Source organism: Odocoileus virginianus, chromosome 1 (assembly GCF_023699985.2).
Source record: "Odocoileus virginianus isolate 20LAN1187 ecotype Illinois chromosome 1, Ovbor_1.2, whole genome shotgun sequence".
NCBI classification, from domain to species: domain Eukaryota; kingdom Metazoa; phylum Chordata; class Mammalia; order Artiodactyla; family Cervidae; genus Odocoileus; species Odocoileus virginianus.
In genome coordinates, this window is record NC_069674.1 from 84,160,620 (window position 1) to 84,179,543 (window position 18,924).

Sequence of the window (18,924 nt, forward strand, 5' to 3'; positions counted from 1 at the left end):
TCTAAAATATGATAAATTAGATGATTGTGATTGATTTCCCTAAAACTGGATCCAGATTCAAAGGTGAAGTAGCTTATGGTTAAGGCTGATCAGGTGCTGGCACCATTGGGCTGTAGGAAAGTAGAAGAAGAAAGAAGCCGGGTACCTGCAGTGTCAAACAATGTTAAATAAATAAAAACAGAAGGTTTACTTACTTCGGCTCTTGAAAAATGAAATTTTTGAAAAGTCTTTGCACTTAGTAGAACATCTAGAGTTTAGAAATATAAAACTGAAGAGACAGCATTAAAATTACATGGAAAATTTTTTTTACTTACTTTGCCGGAATATCGGGACTAAAATTAATGATTATGAAGTGCTTTGAAAACATAACTGTGTTGTATAACATCAGCCTTGGGCCTCACCTCTGGTAGGGTTCACAGCAAGTCTATTAGTCCTAGATCATCCTGGCAGCACCGTCAAGTATCATTAGTGCTGGAAGCCATAGACAGCCACCGAGGACTCGCCCAGGATTACTTCCTGGAAGTCTTCGTTTTCAGACTGTGGAGTGGAGCTGCCCTGACTGCACATTATAACACAAGTAATTATTCATCAAAACTTGTCTTGCTGCAAGCAATTTATTCCTCTCACCACAGATGTCCCCCGTTCTGACCCAGAGCAGCATGAATGTGGGCTAAAAATAGCAGCTACACAATGCAGCAGGCAGCCATGGTTAGACTGCATTTAAATGGTTCTTACACCCTTGGATTCAGAGCACTTTCCTCGCATGGATTAGCCCTAGAAGAAATCCTGGAAGGTAAAGATTATCTTATCCCCTCTTGTGCTTTAGTCCCTGTAGTTATAAAGCACATTTCTTTTTGCAGATAAACTCTGCTTTGCCTGGCAATTCATCCTTTCTCTCTGTTTTACACATTTACCAGTTTTTGTTTGCTTCTTTTGACGTAGTTGGAATTGGGAAATGGGAATATCAGTTCTGCACCTGTCACTCTACTCTCTGATCACATCACATGCTCAAAAAACATATCCATTAACAGCCATTATGTGCAAGTACATGCTGGGCACTGTGGAGGATAAACATACAACCCTTATTCTCTTACACGTCAGCTTCAGGAAAATCAAATCATTAAAGTAACAAGCAGAGAAGCATTTAATTCTCATCTAAGGTTTTGCTAATACAATGTTCAATGTTCCTGAGCACCTCACCCTGTTTGGTTTAACTATCTTCTAATGTGTCAGTTGGGCTTCCCTGCGGCTCAACGGTAGAGAATCTGCCTGCAAATACAGGAGATGCAGGTTTGACCCCTGGGTCAGGAAGATCCCCTAGAGAAGGAAATGGCAAACCCCTCCAGTATTCTTGCCTAGAAAATCCCATTGATATAGGATCCTGGTGGACTGCAGTACATGGGGTTGCAAAAGTAGCATGCAACTTGGCGAATAACCAAACAAGAAGGAATGTGAAGGTCTATGAAAGAATCCTCATTTAAGGATGTCATCAACACCCAAGTGAAATCCTGTTAAAAACATCTTGTACCATCTTCTGCTGATGTATCTTTGTCCTGTTGATACAGAGAGCTGACTCAATCCCCCACACAATTCCTCTGAAATGCCTGGATTTCCTCATGCTGAAAGGACTGTTGAACATTGTGGTTTCTAAGATGCTTAGACAAATTAAGCTCAACTCTAATCCTCAAAAAGGAGAATGATAGACAAATGTGGTCTCTAACCCCAAGGAATTCATAATCTCATCGTGTATGTTGGATATGGTTATACATAACAGCATTTCATGTAATTATTTTGATTTTCAGAGGTTTAAGACCAGACACTTAAGTCATTCAGTCTCCTTAATGAATGTATGTGATGGTAATTGTTCTTTTTTTCCCTAGCTTTATTGTGATATAATTGACACGTTCAGGTCAGTTCAGTCGCTCAGTCATGTCTAACCCTTTGTGACCCCATGGACTGTAGCACGCCAGTCCTCCCTGTCCATCACCAACTCCCAGAGTTTACTCAAACTCATGTCCATCGAGTCGGTGATGCCATCCAACCATCATATCCTCTGTTGTCTCCTCCTCCTGCTGCCCTCAATCTTTCCCAGCATCCAGATCTTTTCAAATGAGTCAGTTCTTCGCATCAAGTGGCCAAAGTATTGGAGTTTCAGCTTCAACATCAGTCCTTCCAATGATAGTCAGGACTGATTTCCTTTAGGATGGACATGTAAAATCATGTAAGTTTAAGGTGTACGATGTAATTTGATACATATATTGAGAAATGATTGCCATAGTAAGGTTAGTTAAGACAGTCTTCACATAATATTCATTTCATTGTTTTATGGCAAGAACATTTACATCTCATATAATTCTATTGCCAGATTTTTGGTGGGTTGATGAACAATGAAATGGACCCTAAGTTCCAGTCAAGACTTATAATGGATCATGATCTGTACCTCTGGTCCTTGCTTCGGCTGCTTTTATTAATATTAATTGTTAACACTTTTGAACATTTACTATGTAGCAGGCACTGTTTTACATATGTTTAGTCATTTTTTAAACCCACAACAACCATATTTTTATCATCTCCTTTTGAAAGACACCCTTGGTGAGCGTGGGTAGTCTCTAAAATCAGGAGAAGCTTCTCAATTTCCGGTAATGCTGTGTTTTGAAATGGATGTTAGTGGCACACATGTGTTCACTTTCTTAAATTAGTTTAGCTGACAGAAATGATGTGTATACTTTTCAGCATTCAAGTTCACACAGAAAAAGCAGCAGAGGCAGCGTTCAAACCCAGATGTTCTAATTTGACAACACACATTTTAACTACAGTAGTAAACAACCACAGTTGGTATTGCATTTCTAGACCTGCAGTGTATATTCATTGAAATACTAGTGTTTTGGAATGCTATCTGAAAAAGGAAGCTTTGTGAATATCTAAGCTTGAGAAATACTCCATATTCCTGTATGGAATTCATAGCACATTTTAACATGGTAAAAGTTTATATATAAATATTGCATGGAGGAATAGTTTAACTTTCTATAACACAACTCTCCTAATCATTTTTGCCTATGAAACACCTTCCATCACATAGTGCTTTAATATACTGCTGAAAAAGACTTTTGAAAAATCCACTTTGAGAATTAATATCTTGAGATAAGGAATTAAAAAAATAATGTCTCTGAAAAAGACTCAGTGATAAAGTGAGAGAGATTTTTATACTTCAGGAATTTGAGAGATGGTTCATTGGAAGGACTGATGTTGAAGCTGAAACTCCAATACTTTGGCCACCTGATGCAAAGAGCTGACTCATTGGAAAAGACCCTGATGCTGGGAAAGATTGAAGGCAGGAGGAGAAGGGGACGACAGAGGATGAGATGGTTGGATGGCGTCACCAACTCGATGGACGTGAGTTTGAGTAAACTCTGGAAGTTGGTGATGGACAGGGAGGCCTGGCGTGCTGCAGTCCATGGGGTCGCAAAGAGTCAGACACGACTGAGCGACTGAATTGAGCTGAACTGACTTTGAGAGAAGTTTCTGTGTTACGTTTCAGTAAAGCATGATTTAAATATTAGCTGACGGCATTTTAGTTCTCCCTCTGTTCCCATCTGTAATTCATCTTGCATTTTTGAGAGTTTGCTTGGTTTGTTTCATGTTGATCCTGTCTACATGGAGAAGACAGAACTTTATATATTTACTTTAATGTAAAATTCTTAAGGAAGAAAAACATACATTTAGGAAAGTATACATATCATGTGTGTCAGCTAAATGAATTTCAGAAAGTGAACACGTGTGTGCCATCAGCATCCAGACCAAAACACAGAGCATCACTGGGAGCCCAGAAGCCTCTCCGACTCCTGGTGACTGTCCACACCCGCGAAGGGTAACCGCTACCCCGTCTTCTCTCTACACAGGTTGGGTTTTTGTTTGTTTACAGCATTATTGAGGTTAAATTGCTATCTATTAAACTGTACATATTTAAATTATTTTTATGAATGCTAGCATATGTATCACACACAAGATAGTGAATATACCCACCATCCTCCTAGTTTTCCTTCTAACCTTTGTAATTCCCCATCCTCAGGCAATCCCTGATCTGCTTTCTGTCACTTTGGATGAGTTTGCATCATCTAGAATTTTATATAAATGGAATGATGCATGTGTATCCTATTTATCCCAAGACAAAGGAGATCTTGTTTACTTCACTCAGCATAACTACTTTGAGACTCTGTCATTTTGTGCATTAGTAGTTCCTTTTTATTGTCCAGTATTTCGTTGAAAGGACATATTGCAATTTGCTGATCTATTCACCTGTTGGTGGCCTTTTAGATTATTCTGGGGCATTACAAATAAGGTTTCTTTGTATGTTTGTGTACAAGTCTTTATGCTTAGGTTTTCATATCCTCTCGTGAATACCTAAGAGGAATATGGCTGGGTCAAATGGTGAGCATATGTTTACATTTTTCAGAAACTGCCAAACTGTTTTCAAAAGTGAACATACTAGTATGTATTCCCACCAGTGCTATATAGAGTTCCAGTGTTCCATATCCTAACTAACACTTGATATGGGTAATTTGTAGTTTTGGCCATTCTAGTGAGTGTGTAGTGATAGTGTATTGAGGCTTTAATTTGCATTTTCTTAACAGCCTCCTTTCATGTGCTTATATGCCATCTGTACATCTTCTTTAGTGAAATGTTCATTCCAATGTTCTTTCCTTTTTTTAATTGGGTTGTTCGTTGTCTTGTTGTTGAAACTGGAAAATTCTCAGTTTTGGATACAAGTTCTGAGTTGGTAATGTTTTCTTCCAATCTGTGACTTGCCCTTTCATTCCTGTAACTATATCTTTTGAAGAGCAAATGCTTTTATTTTCCATTAGTTACCGTTAGGGTCTATGATAAAATTGATAACACTTTGTTTATTGTAAGTCAGGGTCAGGTTTTTCTGGTTTTCTTTTTTATTTTTTGATATGAAGCTATCCAACGGCACCACCATCATTTGTTGAAAAGACTTTGTTCCCATTGAATTTCCTTGGTCTGTTTGTCAAAGTCTATGACATTATATGGTGTTGATTTATTTCTGGACTTTCTATTGTTTCATTATCTATTTGTCTGTATTTATACTAAAACAACATTATCTTATTTACTTTTCCTTTCCAATAATTTTTGAAATCAGGAGTTATACTTCCTTGAGAGTAAAGTTCAACATTCAAGGTCACACAGGAAAACAAGGAGGAGAGGCAGGATTAAAACCCAGATGGTATAATTTTTCAGCATACATTTTAACTGTATGCTTTTACAAAAAAAAAAAAAAAGAAAAGATTGCTTTTCCTGTGGCTCAGGTGGTAAAGAATCCACCTGCATTTCAGGAGACCTGGGTTTGATTCCTGGTCTAGGAAGATCCTCTGGAGAAGGGAAAGGCTATCCACTCCAGTATTCTGGCCTAGAGAATTCCATGGACTGCATTGTTCATGGAGTCACAAAGATTCAGACACAACTGTGTGACTTTGACTTTCCCTTTCCCTTTTACAAAATTGTTTTGACTGTTTCTTGTCCTTTCCATTTTCTTTAATTTTAGTTCCAGCTTATCAATTTCTTTCTTCTTTTTTTTTTTTTTTAAATGCCTTCTGGGATTTTGACTGGGATTGTACTGAATCTGTAGGTCAATTTTGGAGAGAACACATATCATAAAAATAGTGAGTCTTCTGATCCAAGTGTTCTTCCATTAATTGAAGTCTCTAATTTATTGCAGCAAATTTATGTAGTGTTCTGTGTTTAGGTCTTATACATCTTTTATCAAATATATTCCTACATATTTTATATTTTGATGCTACTGTAAGTGGTACTTTTAAATTCAAGTTCCTATTCATTGCTAGTATAACATAAATTAGTGCTGCCAGTTTGACAGGGCATATTATTTTCTGAAACATTAGAGAACTCATTACTAGTATCTGGGCTGTCATTTGTAATATAATATTTTTAAAATGTATGTTGCAAAGGAAAAATACAAAAGCTCACTCTAAGACAATCTGTGAATCATTGTTCTATTCACTCATTCATATTTTACCCATTTATTTTTCCCATTGAAGTTTATGAAGGAAAAGCTTTAAATACTCTTAAATATTTGAAGAAAACTGAAGCTCACAGGTTAAGAGATTTCCTGTGAAAATAAAGAAACCTTCAGGAAAAAAAAAAAACCATGCATTGGCTTTGGATCAGAGCTTGTTATTGATGACAAATAACTCAAACCACTCTATTGATACCCTGAGTTACAGCATTACATGAGTCTACTACTTGAAGGAAAACCTTTCCACTTGGAACTGTAAACCTCTTACAATTTTAACATTTTTGTCTATCCTAGAGAGTCCCACTGTTAATGTTTTTAGTAATATTAAATGCTTTCTCAAATATCCTTCCCCCAACACACACACAGGGGACAGGCTGCTGTGGACTAAATTGTGTCCGTATTTGGAAATTGAAGTTTTAAGCCCTGATGTAGCTGTTATGATGAAGTACTTTTGGATATAATTAAGGTTAACTGAGATCCTAAGGATGGGGCCCTAATTCAGTTAAACTGATGGCCTTACAGGAAAATGGAGAGAGAGAAGATGAAGAGAGTGTCTCCAAGTACAGACACTGAGGAAAGGCTATGTGAGCACACAGCAGGTGGTTGTCTGTAAGCCCAGAAGAGAGCCCTCACCAACACAGATCATGCTGCCATCCTGTTCTTGGACTTCCAGCCTCCAAAACTGTGAACATAAATTTCTTTTCTTTAAGCCACTTAGTCTGTGGTATTTTGTCATGGCAGCTCCAGTAGAAGAATGCACAAGCCAAATCTAATCACATTTCCTATAGCTTTCCTTGTTACATGGTTCTTTAATTTGCTGCATGCAGCGACTGTGCTGATTTCACTGGCAGATTTAGAATTCATTTACAGGTAGCCCATTCTGATGATCCTGGTGTTTTCTCATTGATCTATTGCTGGTGTACTGTTACCATGGGACCATCAAACTGCAATTCATTCAGCAGTTTATTAAATGACATCTCTTCCCAGAGTGTGAAAATATGATAACCCTCTTAGAACAAGACATTAAAAAAAATAAACTTTTATAAGAGTTTAGATTTCTAGAAAAGGTAGCAAGGTAATACAGGGAGTTCTCAAATGGCTCAGTACTATTTCCTCTGTTAAGATCTTAACATTAGTATGATAAATTTGTCACACCTAATAAACTAATATTGATATATTATTATTAACTAAGCTCATACTTCATCCTGATTTCTTTAATTTTTACCTAACATTCTCTTTGTGTCCCAGTATCCTATCCAGGAAAACAGAATGTGACATTCAGTTGTCATGTTTCCTTAGGTGGTGTTTCTTGGCTGTGACAGTTTCTCAGACTTGCCTTGTTTGTGATGACCTTGACTGTTTTGAGGAGTACTGGAAATGTGTTTTGTAGAATGTGCCTTAACTGGGATAGTGTTTCTCATGATGAGATTAAGATTATGGGTTTCTGGGAGGAGAGCCTCAGAGGTAAATTCCTCCCATTCCATCATATCAAAGGTAAATGCTATCAGTCCTTATCACCTGTGTTTGTCAGTGTTCTCCAATGTGAAGTTACTCTTTTTACCTTTGTTAGCCTGCACGTGGACATCACTAATACAGCCTATACTTATGAGAGTGAAATTATGTTCCATCTCTCAGAAGGGGCAATATATACATAAATTATTTGGAATACTTCTGTATGTGAGATTGCCTTTTTCCCCTATTTATTTATTCAGTCATTTAAATCAGCATGGACTCTTGTATATTTACTTTCTAAACTGGGTTATAATTCAATACTAGTCAACTGTTTCTTTTTTGTTTATTGAGGTATAGTTGATATATGTTTCAGATATACATCATAGTTATTCCTAATTTTTAAAAGTTATATTCCATTGATAGTATTATGAAATATTGGCTACAGTCTGTGTGTATACAGTATATCCTTATAGCTTATTTAGTACTATGAGAAGTATAATAATTCATACTTCTTAACCTCATACCTGTATCTTGACCCTCCCCCTTTCCCTCTCCCCACTGGTAACCACTAGTTTCTTTTCTATATCTGTGATTCCTGTTTTTCCCCATCTTTCTTTTTTTTTTTTTTTAATTATAGAAGTATGATAACACATTTACAGGAGACTTGGAAAATACAGAATAAAGTTACACATAGTTCCACTATATATTACAATTACCTTTTAAGTAGATAAATTAAGATTTTTAAGTGGAGTTTCAATCTCAAAGTGTCAAAAATTAATAGAATGAATACAGAAAAGTAGAAGGAAATACTAGACCTGAAAAGTACCATTCACCAGTTCTATATCTGTGATTCTGTTTCTCCTTATATTCACTAGCTTGTTTCACTTTTTAGAATCCACATACAAGTGATATCATGTGGTATTTGTCTTTTTTTGTTTGTGTTTTTTCGCTTAGCATAATACCCTCCAAATGCATACCATCTGAACCACCAGGGAAGTCCTCCATGTTCTTGCAAATGGAAAAACTCCATTCTTTTTTATGATTGAGTACTATATGTGTGTATGTGTGTATATAGGCATATACATACATGATGGACACATAGGTTGCCTCCATATCTTGTCCATTGTAAATAATGCTGCTATGAACATTGGGATACATGTATCTTTTCAAAGTAGCTTTTTGGGGGGGGTAATAAAAACCCAGGAGTGGAGTGAAATTGGTGGGATGTACTATAGTTTAATTTTCAGTTTCTGGAGAAACTTTCCACAGAGGTTGCACTGTTTTACATTTTCACTGACAGTATATAAGGGTTCCCTTTTCTCCATGTCCTTGCCAACATTTGGTATTTGTGTTCTTTTCGATGATAACTGCTCTGACAGATGTGAGATGAAATCAAATTGTAGTTTTAATTTGTATTTCTCTGATAAACAATGTTAAGTATCTTTTCACGTGCCTGCTGGCCATCTATATGTTTTTTTCTGGAGTGGCGGGGGGATGTCTACTCAGGTCTTCTGCCCATTTTCAATCAGATTTTTTCTTGATATTGAGTTCTTTGAGATGTTTAGATATTTTGGATATTAACTTGTTATCAGTTGTATCACTTGCAAATATTTTCTCCCATTTAGTAGGTTGTCTTTTCATTTTGTTGATGGCTTCCATTGCTCTGTTCTTAAGTTTAACTAGGCTCCATTTGTTTATTTTTGCTTTTGTTTTCTTTGCTTTAGTAGACAGATCCAAAAAACCATTGCTATGGTTTATGTCAAGGGGTGTTTTGCCTGTGGCTTTTTGTCCTTACATTTAGGTCTTTTGTCCATTTTGAGTTTATTTTTGTATATGATGTTAGAAAATGTTCTAATTTCCTTCTTTTAAATGTTTCTGTTCTGTCAGCAGCACTTATTGAAAAGACTCTCTTTCTCCATTGTATATTCTTGCTTCCTTTGAACAGATTAATTTACCACATAAGTGTGGCTTCCTTTTTAGGTTCTTTATTCCATTTCATTGATCTATATATCTGTTCTTGAGCCATACTATTTTGATTACTGTCACTTTGTAGTATAGTATGAAATACAGAAGCTGATACTACCTATTTTCTCATTCTTTCCTAAGATGGTTTGGGTATTCAGGGTCTTTTGTGTTTCAATACAAATCTTAGTTTTATTTGTTCTAGATCTGTGAAAAAGTAGACCTCATAGGATGACTTCGGAAAGGTTCCCTCCTTTGCAATTTTTTGAAATAGTTTGGGAAGATAGGTATTAAAACACTTCTGTAAATGTTTGTTGTTAGTAGAAATTCATGTGATATCTGCCATTGGTATTTTTGGGGGATTGCATTGGATCTATAGATTATTGCCTCAGGTAGTATGGGGGTTGTTACATTCTCTGGACATGGTATATCTTTCATTTGTTTATGTCATTTTAAATCCAGTTCTTCAATGTCTTACAATTTTCCCAGTTGTGTATCTGCTTTGATTGATTCTCAGATATTTTATTCTCTTTTGATGAGATTATGAGTGAGATTGTTTCCTTAACTTCTTTCTCATAGTTTGTTGTTATTGTATAGAAAAAGAGATTTCTGTATGACCATTTTGTATCTCAAAATTTTACTGAATTCACAGAGCTCCAATAGTTTTAGTGGCATTTTGAGATTTTCTATGTATTGCATCATGTCATCTGCAAACAGCAACAGATTTAGGTCTTCCAATTGGATTACAAAGTTGGATTCTTGTAACTTCTTTTCCTTGTCTGATTGCTCTGAGTAGAATTTCCAGTGTTGTCTAGAGGCTCAGTCGTGTCTGACTCTTTGCCACTCCATGGACTACAGCTTCCAAGCTTCTCTTCTTTACCTTCTCCCAGAGTTTGTTCAAACTCATGTCCATAGAGTCAGTGATGCCATCCAACTATATCATCCTCTGTCACCCCCTTATCCTCCTGCCTTCAATTTTTCCTAGCATCAGGGTCTATGCCAATGAGTCAGTTCTTTGCTTCAAGTGGCCAAAGTATTGGAGCTTCAGCTTGTCCTTCTAATGAATATTCAGGATTGATATCCTTTAGAATTGAGTCCTTGCAGACTGAGGTCTCTCAAGAGTCTTCTCCAACACAACAGTTTGAAAGCAGCAATTCTTTGGCTTTGTTTATGGCCCACCTGTCATATCCATACATGATTACTAGAAAAACCATAGCTTTGACTATATAGTCCTTTGTCAGCAAAATCATGTCTCTACTTTTTAATACCTGTCTAGGTTTCTCAAAGCTTTTCTTCCAAGGAGAAAGCATCTTTTAATTTCATGGCTGCATTCACCATCCACAGTGATTTTGGAGCCCAAAGAAATAAAGTCTGTCATAGTTTCCTTTATTTCCCAGTTTATTTGCCGTGAAGTGATGGGACTGGATGCCATGATCTTCATTTTTTGAATATTGAGTTTTAAGCCAGCTTTTTCACTTCCCTCTTTCACCTTCATCAAGAGGTTCATTAATTCCTCTTTGCTTTCTGCCATAAGGGTGATGTTTTCAGTGTATCTGAGGTTATTGATATTTCTTCCAGAAATCTTGATTCCAGCTTGAGTTTCATCCAGCCCATCATTTCACATGATGTATTCTGTGTATAAATTAAATAAGCAGGGTGACAGTACATCCTTGATGTACTCCTTTCCCAATTTGTAAGTTCATTGTTCCATGTCCAGTTCTAACTGTTGCTTCCTGACCTGCATACAGGTTTCTCAGGAGGCAGGTAAGGTGGTCTCTTATTCCCATCTCTTGAAGAATTTTCCACAGTTTGTTGCGATCTACACAAAGTCTTCAGCGTAGTCAATGAAGCAGAGTAGATATTTTTCTGGAATTCTCTTGCTTTTTCTATGATCCAGTGAATGTTGGCAATTTGATCTCTGGTACCTCTGCCTTTTCTTAATCCAGCTTGAACATCTGGAAGTTCTTGGTCCATGCACTGTTGAAGCCTAGCTTGATGTATTTTGAGCATTACCTTGCTAGCATGTAAAATGCCTGCAATTGTGCAATAGTTCGAACATTCTTTGGCATTGCCTTTCTTTGGGATTGGAATGAAAATTGACCTTTTCCAGTCCTGTGGCCACTGTTGATTTTTCCAAATTTGCTGGCATGTTGAGTGGAGCATTTAAACAGCATCATCTTTTAGGATTTGAAATAGCTCAGCAGGCATCCCATTACCTCCACCAACTTTGTTTGTAGTGATGCTTCCTTAGGCCCACTTGGCTTTCACGCTCCAGGATGTCTGGCTCTAGGTCAGTGAGCACACCATTACGGTTATTGGGTCATTAAGACCTTTTTTGTATAGTTCTGTGTATTCTTGCCACCTCTTCTTAGTATCTTCTGCTTCTGTTAGGTCCATACGGTTTCTGTCCTTTATTGTGCCCATTTTGGTTTCCTTGGTATCTCTAATTTTCTTGAGATCTCTAGTCTTTCCCATCCTATTGTTTTCCTGTGTTTCTTTGTGTTATTCACTTAGGATTACTTTCTTGTCTCTCCTTGCTATTCTTTGGAACTCTGCATTCAGATGGGTATATCTTTCCTTTTTGCCTTTGCCCTTCACTTCTCTTCTTTTCTCAGCTATTTGTAAGGCCTCCTCAGACAGCAGTTTTGCTTTTTTGCATTTCTTTTTCTTGGGGATGGTCTTGATCACCACCTCCTATACAACACTGGGAACCTCTGTCCATAGTTCTTCTGGCACTCTGTCTATCAGATCTAATCCCTTGAATCTATTTTTCACTCTAATCAGACTAAATCTGATAGAGCACCTGAAGAACAAATAGATTGAAGAGATCAGAATTTCCAATATTATGTTTAATAAAAAATGGCAAAGAGTGGACATCCTTGTCTTTCTCTTGGTATTAGAGGAAATACTTTCAGCTTTTCATTATTGAGTATGAAACTGTGGGGATTATCTATAAGGCCTTTATTATGTTGATATATGTTCCCTTAATACCCACTTCCTTGGCATGTTTATCATAAGTGGATATTGAATTCTTTGAAAAGGTTTTTCTGCATCTATTGAGATGACCATATGATTTTATTCTTTAATTTGTTAATGTGATGTTTCACACTGATTTGTGGATATTGAAAAATCTTTGCATCCTTGGGATAAATGCTACTTGATCATGATGTGTGAGCCTTTAAATGTATGGTTGAATTTGATTGGCTAATATTTTGTTGAGGATTTTTGCATCTATCTGCATCAGTGATACTGACCTGTACTTTCTGTTTTTGTGATATCTTTGGTTTTAGTATCAGGGTGATGCTGGCCTCGTAGGATGACTTCAGAAAGGTTCCCTCCTCTGTAACTTTTTGGAATAGTTTTGAGAAGATAGATGTTAACTCTTCTGTAAATGTTTGGTAAAATTCATGTGCTATCTGGTCCTGGACTTCTGCTTGCTGAGAATTTTTAAATTACTGATTCTATTTTATTACTAGTAATTGATCTGTTCATATTTACTAATTCTGTCTGGTTCAGTCTTTAGTTCAGTTGAGTCACTCAGTCATGTCCACCTCTTTGTGACCCCATGAACTGCTACATGCCAGGCCAGCCTGTCCATCTCAAATTCCCAGAGTTTACTCAAACTCATGTCCGTTGAGTTGGTGATGCCATCCAACCATCTCATCATCTATCATCCCCTTTTCCTCCTGCCTTCAATATTTCTCAGCATCAGGGTCTTTTCAAATGAGTCAGTTCTTCCCATCAGGTGGCCAAAGTATTGGAGTTTCAGCCTCAGCAGCAGTCCTCCCAATGAATATTCAGGACTGATTTCCTTAGGATAGACTGGTTGGACCTCCTTGCAGTCCAAGGGACTCTCAAGAGTCTTCTCCAACACCACAGTTCAAAAGCATCAATCCTTTGGTACTCAGCTTTCTTTATAGTCCAACTCTCACATCAGTACATGACTACTGGAAAAACCAAAACTTTGACTAGACAGATCTTTGTTGGCAAAGTAATGTCTCTACTTTTTAATAAGCTGTTCAGATTGGTCATAACTTTTCTTCTAAGGAGCAAGCGTCTTTTAATTTCATGGCTGCAGTCACCATCTGCAGTGATTTTGGAGCCCAAAGAGTAGTCTGTAACTGTTTCCACTGTTTCCCCATCTATTTGCCATGAAGTGATGGGACCAGATGCCATGATCTTAGTTTTCTGAATGTTGAGTTTTAAGCCAACTTTTTCACTCTCCTCTTTCACTTTCATCAAGAGTCCAAGGCGGATTCATGTCAACGTGTGGCAAAACCAATACAATAATGTAAAGTAAAAATAAATATATAAATAATACAATAAAGTAAAGATGAGCCACTCAAAAAAAAAAAAAAAATGCTCTTTAGTTCTTTTTTGCTTTCTGCCATAAGGGTGGTGTCGTCTGCATATCAGAGGTTATTGATATTTCTCCCAGCAGTCTTGATTCCAGCTTGTGCTTCATCCAGCCCAACATTTCTCGTGATGTACCCTGCATGTAAGTTAAATAAGCAGGGTGACAGTGTATAGCCTTGATGTATTCCTTTCCTGATTTGGAACCAGTCTGTTGTTCCATGTCCAGTTCTAACTGTTGCTTCCTGACCTACATGCTGATTTCTCAAGAGGCAGGTCAGGTGGTCTGTTATTCCCATCTCTTTAAGAATTTTCCACACTTTGTTGTGGTCTACACAGTCAAAGATTTTGGCATAGTTAATAAAGCAGAAGTAGATGGTTTTCTGGAACTCTTTTGGTTTTTCAATGATCCAGTGGATGTTGGCAATTTGACCTCTGGTCCCTCTGCCTTTTCTAAATGCAGCTTGAACATCTGAAAATTCATGGTTCACATACTGTTGAATCCTCAGGAGATTGCAAATTTCTAGGAATGTGTTCACATCTTATAGGCTGTCCTTTTATTGTTGTATAACTAGTTGTATAACTAGTAATTTCTTATTATCCTTTGAATTCTTGTGATGTCAGTTTTAACTTCTCCTTTTTTATTTCTGATTTTACTGATTTAGGACCTGTATTTTTTGATCATCCTGGTGAAACATGTATGAATTTTATATCTTTTCAAAGAACCAGCCCTTAGTTTCATTGCTTTTTTCCCCCATTTTTTTCAGTCTGTATTTCACTTATTTCTGCTCTGATCTTTATGATTTCTTTCCAAGTGCTGTTTTTTCTTTTTCTAGTTCATTTAGGTATAAGTTTAAGTTGTTTATTTGAGGTTTTTCTTGTTTCCTGAGTTAGGCTTGTGTCACTATAAACTTTCCTCTTAAAACTGCTTGTATTGCATCCCATAGATTTTGAATTGCTATGTTTTCATATTCATTTTTCTCCAAACATTTTATTTCCTCTTTGACTTCTTCAATTATCTACTGGTTGTATGATAGCATATTGCTTAGCCTCCTTCTGTTTGTGTTCTTTACAGTTTTGTCTTTATTTCTAGTCTCATATCTTTGTGGTTGAAAAAGATGCTTGATGGGATGTAATTCTTAAGATAACTTAGACTTGTTTTGTAACATAATATTATCTGTTCTGGAGAATGTTACATATACAGTTGAAAAAAATGTATATTCTGCTGTTTTTAGGTGGAATGTTTTTTATGTATTAAGTTCATTTGGTTTAATGTGTTTTTTAAGGCCAGTGTTTTCTAATTGATTTTCTGCCTGGATGTTCTCTCCGTTGATACATATAGGGTGTTAAAGTCCCCTAATATTACTATGTTTTTGTCCATTTCTCCCTTTATTTATCTTAATATTTGCTTTCTTAATTTAGGTGCTCCTAAGTTGGGTGCATATATATTTATAATTATTGTATCTTCTTGTTATTTGTTCTCTTTATCATTATGTAATGCTCTTGTTTGTCTATTGTTACAGTCTTAGTTTTAAAGTCTGTTTTATCTAGAATAAGTATTGCTACCTGAGTTTTCTTTTCCATACCATTTACATCAAATACATTTTTCCATCCGCTCACTTTCCATCTTTGTGTCTTTCTGTCTGACATGAGTCTCTTACAGGCAGCATATGTATGGGTGTTTTTTTGTTTTAATCCATTCAGCCACTCTGTGTCTTCTGACTGGAGCATTTGGTCCATTTACATTTAATATAATTATTAATAGATGTATTTACTATACTAATGTTATTGGTTGCTTTGGGGTTGTTTTTGTTGTTCTTTATGTTCCTTTCTTCTTCTGATCCCTTTCCTTGTGATTTGATAATTCTTGTTAATGTTATGGTTGAATTTTTCTCGTGTGTATGTGTGCTCCTATTAAAGATTTTTGATTTGTGGTTACCATAGGTTTATATGTAGACTTTAAGGTAATGATCATAAAGAATCTTAACGAACTAGGAAGAAGAATAAATGAAGACATGAGAAGTTAATTATCATTAGTTTTAGGGGGGTTGTGTGTTGCTGCACAAGCTATCTCTAGTTGTGGAGAGCGGGGGCTCCTCTCTAGTGGTGTGCAGGCTTCTCACTGCTGTGGCTTCTCTTTTTGCAGAACACAGGCCTCAGGGCGCACAGCCTTCAGCAGTTGTCACGCACAGGCTTAGTTGTTCCCCAGCATGTGGGATCTTCCTGGACAAGGGATCGACTCCGCGTCTCCTGCACTGGCAGGCGGATTCTTTACCACTGAGCCACCAGGAAAGCCTGAGAAGTTAGTTTTTAACAAACTGTTAAAGTTTCTATTGGTAAATTGGTTCACTTGGTTCTTCTGGGTTTTGACTCATTGCTTCATTTGGAACCTGCTTCTCTGTTGCCTCATTTTGCCTAAATCACTGTGTTTCTGTGTATTTGGTAGGTTGGTTACATTTCCTGATCTTGCAGAAGTGACCTTATGTTGGAAATGTCCTATGGAGTCCTTCAAGTGCACTCTTGTCAGGTAACCAGAGCTAAATGCTTTAGAAGAGGCTGTGTGAGTCCTTCTGTTGTGGCAGGCTGACTACTGTAAGTGTGCTTTTAGGCTTGGCTAGCTCCCAGCCCAGTTGGTCGCCAGGCCTTCCTCCTGTGGAGGCTGCTGATGGGTGGGACTCTGCCCTGGCACAGCCGGCTTTAAGGTTACAGGAGTTCCAGGCCTGGTACTGGCCTGTAGGTGGGTGGGTCTGGGTCATGAAGCGACTGCCTCCAGGTCGGTGTTTGGGTCCAAGGGCTAGTGTTGGCCCAGAGGCTGATGGTACCAAGTGAGTGGGTAGCACTAGGGCCCAGGGGATCACGAGGATGATGCTCACCGCCTGGGGGTAAAGCCGGGTCCCAGGACTAGTACCATTCCAATAGTGGGCAGGACATGTCCGATAGCTAGCTAGCTGATGGGCCCCCAGAAGTCCTGGGGCTAGGCCTACTCACTGGTAGGTGGGGCTTAGTCCTAAGCCTCTGATAGATGGAGCTGGGTCAGGTGGATGGATGCTTAGGGGTTCCTGTGGCAGCTGACCTGCTGGTGGGTAGGGCTTTGTCTCTGCCCAGCTAACTGCCTAGCCTGGGGCATCCCAGGACAGGTGCCAACCAGCTGGGGTCTGAGGCTGTGTCCTGACACTAGTGAACTAGAAAGAGGATTCTGAAATAGTGCTTACCAGCACCATGTCCTGTTGCCATCATCTGTGTCCCCAAGGTGGGTTTCATTTGTCTCCTGCCTCTCTGAGATGCTCTCCAGGTTCATCAACTGAGTCTGACTCAGTTGTTGTTCAGTCACCAAGTTTGTATGCAACTTTGCGACCCTATGGACTGCAGCACATCAGGATTCTCTATCCTCCACTACCTCCCGAAATTGAGTTTGCTCATATTCATGTTCATTGAGTTGGTGATGCTATCCAACAAATCTTATCCTCTGTCGCCCCCTTCTCTTGCTTTCAGTCTTTCCGAGCATCAAGGTCTTTTCCAGTAAGTAACTTCTTCGCATCAAGTGGCCAAAGTATTGGAGCTTCAGCAACGGTCCTTCCAATGAATATTCAGGGTTGATTTATTTTACCTTATACTTCTCATTATATTAGAAAAAATAGCCTTTGAGAAGACCAAACCTCTTTTTTAAAAACTTAAAAATAATATCTTAAATCATTCTTTGGGTAAAAACAACTTTTTCCTTAGAATCTAACACTCCTTTCATCCCACCCATACTTACTGACACTGCCAAATTAGATTGCAGCTACATGAAAATAAACATCCAGATAAGAAATGAAATATTTAGGTAATTGTGACAGTTTCTCCATATCTCCAGATGTTTGGTTTTCTGTAAGGAAACTGTCACATTACTGACTTTTCCTCTTTACATGTGGATGTTCAGCTATCATAGACGTAGTCTTTTGTTCATTTATGTGAAATATTCATTTCTTGTCGTGATTCTTTAAAATAGGGTTGATGTTAAAATGATAGCAATGAAGCAAATTATATATCTTCTATGTATCACTCAAGCCACATATAAAATAGTCTGACAATAAACATTTAAAGAGATTTACTGTAAGTATATACTTAGTATGCTTTTGTCCTTTTACAGCTGTGTAAGATATGAACATAATTAACTTATGCATTAATTTATGCTTCATTGGCAATTAAAAGCCATGATGCAACTGTTAAAATATTTTAGCATTTATTCCCTTGATAGCTCCTATGGAGAGTATTCTTTGACTTGAGAAGGAATATACAATACCATGAATTCTAGCTTAGATGTCCAAAGATAAAATGTTCCCCAAGGACCAGGGTAAAAAATAGTGAAGGGTTTAGTGGTCTGGATGAAGGGCAATAGGAGCTCTTGGAGGCAGTCTAAAAGTGAGCTAAATCCTCAAAGTCTTTACCAAAAAAAGATTTTTTTAGAAAGATAGTAAGAACCTACAAGAATATGCCTGAGAACTGAATTTTGTTCAAGTACTATTCAGTTTTAATGATTTAATTTTTGTCTAACTTCCCTCTGCTGTGGATAGGAGACTGAGGTCAAGTTTATAACACTGTGGAGCAGCCTACATGGCATGGCTCATAGTTTCATAGATTGGTTAGTTTTCCGACTGAAAACCACAATCACAGAAAACTAAACAATCTAATCACATGGACCACAGCCTTGTCTAACTCAGTGAAACTATGAGCCATGCTGTGTAGGGCCACCCAAGACAGACAGGTCATGGTGGAGAGTTCTGACAAAATGTGGTCCGCTGGAGAAGGGAATGGCAAACCACTTCAGTATTCCTGCCTTAAGAACCCCATGAACAGTATGAAAAGGGGAAAAAGATAGGACAATGAAGGATGAACTCCCCAGGTCAGTAGATGCCCAGGATGCTCCTGGAGATCAGTGGAGAAATTAGTCCAGAAAGAATGAAGAGATGGAGCCAAAGCAAAAATAACACCCAGTTATGGATGTGACTGGTGATGGAAGCAAGGTCTGATGCTGTAAAGAGCAATATTGCATAGGAACATGGAATGTTAGGTCCATGAATCAAGGCAAATTGGAAGTGATCAAATAGGAGATGGCAAGCATGAACATC

The 18,924-nt window shown here is 37.7% G+C and overlaps 1 protein-coding gene across 2 annotated transcripts in view; it reads left to right on the forward strand.

The window, feature by feature from the left end:
- Positions 1 to 18,924, forward strand: part of TMEM196 (transmembrane protein 196) — a 313,988-nt gene that overhangs the window by 17,913 nt on the left and 277,151 nt on the right. Inside the window, exon 1 of one of the 2 annotated variants that reach the window (XM_070470349.1) lies at positions 328 to 793. The exons of the other annotated variant lie outside the window; for it this stretch is intronic. The gene's annotated coding sequence lies outside the window, so the exon portion shown is untranslated. Of the gene's footprint in view, positions 1 to 327; positions 794 to 18,924 lie in introns of those variants that run through there. 2 annotated transcript variants of the gene reach the window in all.